At 35.5% G+C, this 6,200-nt stretch overlaps 1 long non-coding RNA gene across 1 annotated transcript; it reads left to right on the forward strand.

The window, feature by feature from the left end:
• The first annotated feature begins 3,880 nt into the window (after positions 1-3,880).
• On the forward strand, positions 3,881-4,981 carry LOC106292680. Its single transcript, XR_001260220.1, has 2 exons — positions 3,881-4,322; positions 4,404-4,981. It is a non-coding gene; the product is annotated as an uncharacterized LOC106292680 (long non-coding RNA).
• Positions 4,982-6,200: the final 1,219 nt, after the last annotated feature.

Below are 6,200 nucleotides of genomic sequence, written 5' to 3' on the forward strand. Positions count from 1 at the left end.
ATTCAAGTGAATAGAAGTGTGAACCATGGATGGATCTTATCATTACTGGAAGTACATGATAAGTCTTGATAAAGAAGTGTGTTGGAGGAGAATGGTCGTTCATTGATAGACTATGGATTTGACCCATTTTCATCCATAGTTTATAGGTGTTTTTACTAATAATTATTATATTATAGAGTCTATTTATTATATTTATAAGATCGGGAGTGTTTTGGAGATAAGTGATGAGTTTGAAGCATTTTGGAGATATTTGGAGTAAGCACCCGAGATGACCATCGAGCTCGACAATCGGTCGATATTGGAGAGTAAGAATCGGTCGATACGCATGTATTGGTATCGATTGACAGCGAAGCGCGCAGAAAGCCTGTTTGGTCACAGCCGACTTAAAGCCCAAGACTTCACCATTTTACAAGATCACCCCTGACGAGTTTTACCCTAATTATATAAGCTTTGCCGCCATGTTAGAGGCAAAGTGTGCTTTCATTGTTTTACTATTTTCACAGCAAAGGTTTTTAGGATTTTGATAGATTGGAGAGAAGATCCAAAGTTATAATTTGTGATCGAAACTTCATTAATATCTATTTACTATTCTAATGAAGTTTTTATACTTAACTGCTGTTATGAATTGCTTAGCCATGTCTGAGTAGTTCCATTGTTAGATTTTAGGGTTTAAATAGGTTAGGAGTGATTAGCCCCAACTATAGATTGCTGAGTTGTTATAATCATCTTTAGGATTATTCATTAATGCATGTGTCTAGATTAGCTACCTAGGGCCCGCCCTTGAATTGATTGATAAAAGCGAGGCTTTATTCTCATCCTGAAAACATTCTAATAGAACTATGCTTCTTGTTACGAGTAAGGCGAGAGCTGATCTAGTGAGCTTAGTAAGCCTTCATTCAACCTGCGCATAAAGCTTGACTAGAGCGCGTCGATCGATATCACGCTTGAATAATCGATCGACGGTGCAAAAGGTGTATCGATTGATATCCCTATAGGATTATCGATCGACACTTTCTATTGATCAAAATAACGACAGTTGAGATCATTAAATCTAGTTAATAGACAAGTCAATACAATGCGAGAGCTGATTGACTTGTTGATCAAGTAGTTGAGCTTTATATTATCATGCATGCAATTCATTAGGCATCTGTAGGATTATAATTCCAATTTTCCCGAATAAAAACCCTAAGTCTAGCTATTTCCTTTTTAAACACCAAAACCTCAAACCTGCTATTGAGCAAATACTTATTCAATATAAAAACTGCAATTTACATTTAAAAACTCTAAAAACATTCTTGCTTAACAAATTAGATTAAATTCCTTAGGTTCCCTAGCTCCCTGTGAATTCGATCCCTAAGTACTACAACTCGACCTCTTATTTGAGAGAGTATAAATCACTTCTTAGGGTAAGTTGAGCTGTATCAATTCTGATTTAAGTAGCTTTTTTTTACACTTTCGGATTTATATTTGGGCAAATCTCCAAAATAGCACATTTCTGAGTTTATATCACAAAAATAGCACTCAAAAACAAAAATGACCAAAATAGCACCTTTCTAAGTTTATCCTTTGAAAATTTTAATTTTTGTATTTTTCAAAATTTGAAATCTTATCCCCAAAACCTCATTTCTCAACCCTAAACCCTAAACCCTAAACCCTAAACCCTAAACCCTAAACCCTAAACCCTAAACCCTAAACCCTAAACCCTAAACCCTAAACCCTAAACCCTAAACCCTAAACCCTAAACCCTAAACCCTAAACCCTAAACCCTAAACCCTAAATCCTAAACCCCACCCTTTAACTCTAAACCCTAAATTTGTGACTTTTGATAAAACATTAAGTGCTATTTTTGTGATTTTTGGCCTTGAGTGCTAGTTTGGGAACAAAAACTTGATTTAATGCTATTTTTGTCGTTTTCTCTTTATATTTTGTGTTACTAAATGTCGTTATATTTTAAATATGTTTAGAAAATTGGTATACCTCAAGATTATATTATAAATGAAAATATATCTGCTAATTTTGTATTTCTACTTACCTAGATTTTTATCCACGCTTTCAAACTCTCGAATAAAATTTTAGGTGAAAATTTATATAATTGTATTCTATATATAATGAACGTGTGGGGGTAGCCTTATTTGGCTCATCAATTTTATCATCCAACATATGGTTACATCAATTTGTCTCATTTGAACTATAACATTTGAGTTTTACTATTTTTGAAGTCAAATTTTGTATTTTGATGTATTTTATTACAAAAACTTACATATATAATATTAAGCGGGATTCATTTTTTGTTGTTTAAAATTCCAATATAATTAAATTTTAAATAGAACCAGTTCCGGAAGAAGACGGTGTTTATAAATATTGCATCATGCTGGAAGCCAGGGGAAGTTCACTTCTAGTTCCTTTTGAACACCCTCCTGATCCCTGAATGATATCTTCTCTACTAGTGGCTTGTGAAGGTCCACTTCTATAAGAACCCGAGCAGCATCCAATCTTACACAATGTTTTGTGTTTGGGTGCAGCTTTACAAATCCTCCTATCGCTCGAGACAAGCATTTCAGACCCTTATGCGAGTACAGAGCGTTAGGGACTCCTTTGATGTCAACCCACAATGGCATAGCAGAATGATCGGGTGGGTGTAGTGCAGATTCTGGCGACCACACACTCACCACTAAGGGTACATCCGCAATGTGCCAGTATTTGCGCTGAATGACCCGATCACGCATTGAACTGTTGTCAATCCGGAACAAGACGGTGTTTTTCTCTATGAATTGCACGTCGATCTTTGAGCCAGCTTTTGGTGAGGACCAAATGCAATTCACTGTCGCATGGACTGGGCCAACGTGTGGAGCATCTCCTATGAAATAACCAACCACATAGATCTTCCAAAGCAGCTCTGATTCGTCAAAAATCTCTTCTGGAATCTGAATCGAAGCAACTCCATTCACTACTTCCACCTCCGGCTGAACATCGCCGTGACTGCGTTTTGTCCATGGCGAGGTAGCCCCAGCCCTCTGAGACGAATCACCAACAGAACCTTTTCCCTTAGAACCTGTCCCTGCATCCCCTCCGCTTAGCTCTCCTCCCTCCAGTTGAGACTTCGAGGATCCCTCTTCCGAACTCCTCTTAGGGTTTGTATCTGCTCCTTTCAAGTTCCCCTTAAGTGCCAATCCTTCGCCACCATCATATTGAAACTCGCCGTTAGGATTCTCGCCGTTGAGATTCTCGCCGCTAGGATTCCCGCCGCTAGGGTTTTCGCCGCTCGAGTCGCCTTCGCCGTCAGTCGCCATTTTTATTTTGTTTTAAATTTTTATTTATAACCATGATAACTATCTTGTTTGCGTACAGTTTTTGGTTCCCATATATCTTGTATATATTGTTACAAAAAATTAGTATACAATTGTAACTACTTAATTTCATAAAAAAATATATATATCCTTCCTCTTATCTATACTTCTTATAAAAAATGTTTAAGGTATAGTAGATGATAACCATGAAAACCTAACTTTGAATAGTAGACATTGATTCATCGGTGATTTATTTGAACCAGTTCGTCTCCAAGTTGGTTATGAACATGTGTGAGTTCTTTGAATCACTACATCTTAAAGCTTGATTTTTTTCATACATAGTATACGATGTCGTAGAATTTCATGTACGAAAGTAAGATAATGTGTATGTGAATCATTCTGTAATAAAACATGTTTTATAAGTCATTATATTGTAAAAAGTATAAGATAATATCATAATGTATATTTGAATCGACCTCTTATATAACATGTTTTATGACTCACATAGTGTTAGGTGAAGACACGATGAACTCTAAATAAAAAAACATATATTTTGGTCTATTGTTGTGTATAAACTTCAGTGATCATATCTACTGACTTGCCAAACAATATTTATTTACATGGTTTAGACTGATTAACTAAAAACGAAGGACCAGTTATATACATAATTTGTTAAAGAAGTCCTGCCGCAAGAAAGAAAGAAAGAACAGCCGCAAGTTCTGTATCTTCCGGTGACCGGCGCGTGGTGGCTTCGTTAGCACCACCGCCGGTCTAGTTAGCCTTGCCGTCTCTGTCCTTTGTAGATCTGTTAGTTAGGTGTTGTTTTGGGGTGCGAATCTGGGTCTGTGTTTGGTGACGAAGCAGACAGTCCGTGTCTCTTCGAGGTCTCGTCGGGACTCGGTGGTGGGGCGGGTGGAGACAGTCTGTGTGGTTGGTTTGTACGGAGGTCTCCGCTAGGCTTAAGCTTCGTTTCCTCTTCTCGCTTGTATTCATCTTCTCCTTTTTGTCTCTCAGCAAATCTGGATTACTAGATGGGTTCGTGCTTCATCCTTTATCCATCTGATGTTTGTTATTTGACATAGAGGTTGAATCCGAGGCATCCTTGTTGGTTTGTAGTGTTTGTGTTCTGTCTGGTTTCAGCAACGGTATAAGTGGTGGTGTGATGGTGGCGGTTGTGTGCGATGAGTAGAGCATGCTTTTTATTCTTCAGAAGTTGCAGGGTTCTTCTCACCTTTCCATCTCTCAGGCATGAAGGAGTCCTCGCGGCCTTATAATAAGTGTGGTTCCGGATATTCTCATGATTCTCTCGTTCTTCGGTGGCTTCGGTGGCTTCGGTGAAGCAATATAATGAAGTTGAGGGTGTAGTCTTTCCGATGAAGTTTCGCTTGAGGAGGGGGCTTTAGTTTCGGGTGTTTGTCTCTTCTATATTTGGAGTTTCTTGCAATGCGTTTTGGCTCTGGTTTGGTACCGTGAACGGATGGTTCAGGTATGTTTGGTCCGGTGTTGTTGTGTTGGCCACTACTCCGCTTACTCTCTCTTGTGCTTGGTTGGTTCTTGGTAAGAGTGCCGGCTGTTTCTATGACTGGACGACTTATTTCTATTAGCCTCTTCAAGGTTTGTCTTCGGTTTTGATTATAAGAGTGCAGTCTCATCTTGTGTTTGACGTAGTTGTTGTATGTGTTGCCCTTTGTTTGGGTTTGAGAATCCCGTTTGTGGGCTATGTTTCCGGGGGTAGTAATGTGTGTTCCGTCGGCTTTTGGTTATCATGCTTGTATGTTCTCAGTTTTATCAATCAATCAAATTCAGAAGGGAAAAAAAAGACTGATTAACTAAATAATGTGTTGAGATAAAGTATATATTTAATAAAAGCTAATTTAAATATATGTAGGAATAATAGGAAGGTTAGTTAAAATGATATATAGAAATAATAGGTAGGCTAATTAATAGATAAGTCACAACATATTCAATAGGTCTAAAAAAAATGTATGCCATGGTAATTTTTAAATAGGACTCTAATTTAATAGATTAGATAATTAGAATTTTTTTAAATTTTTTTTTAAATTATTAGTTATATATCTATAAAACTATTGGGTAGAAATGTATTTTGTTTCTTTACCTATTTTCGGTAATCAAAATATAATTATACTATTAAAACGTGATTTTTTTTTGAAATTACATTTAGCTTATTTTCAACATTACAACTTATACCGCTGTATTTTAAACTATCAACATTTATTTGTATTTAATTGTTTATGTTTTATTCCAGCATTTAAAGCTTTTTAACACTTTCCAATGCTTAGAATAGTTGATGTATTTTATTGTAGTTTCAATTCTTTTTGTTTCTTATACACTAAATTAGAATACTTAGCTTTATTGTGAACAGTGCACAATAGTCTTCATAAATACAATACTAAATCATTAGCTATTATTCTCTATATTTCTTAAAAAATGCCACTTTGATTTTTTTTACGGTGATTAAAAAAATTGGATTATAGACTAAAATGTATTTATTTAATGTATATAATGTATGTTTAATTAAATGAAAAATATTTAGATAAAAATCAATTAATTATTCAAAAGAGTAAAAGATAGATTTAGTGTATAAAAATACATTGAAAATGTAGAATGAGATTTTTTTGAAATAAAATAAATAAATATTAAGTGGCACTTTTTATGAAACAGATAGAGTACATTTTATCTCGAAATAATGTTCTAGATACAATATTTAGTTTAGTTATGAAAGTTTTTTGGTAAGACCGGGGAGCAATCTGAAACAATAATTTATGAACTTAATCAGATTTGTCTGTGACCATAATAAATCGGGCTTTTTGCAAAAGTGACCCAAAACTTGGAGTCAAACAGAAAACTAACCTTTTCTTTTGACTCCTTTTTTTTTTGAGATTTTAACCCCAC

This window comes from Brassica oleracea, chromosome C5 (genome assembly GCF_000695525.1).
Source record: "Brassica oleracea var. oleracea cultivar TO1000 chromosome C5, BOL, whole genome shotgun sequence".
NCBI lineage: Eukaryota > Viridiplantae > Streptophyta > Magnoliopsida > Brassicales > Brassicaceae > Brassica > Brassica oleracea.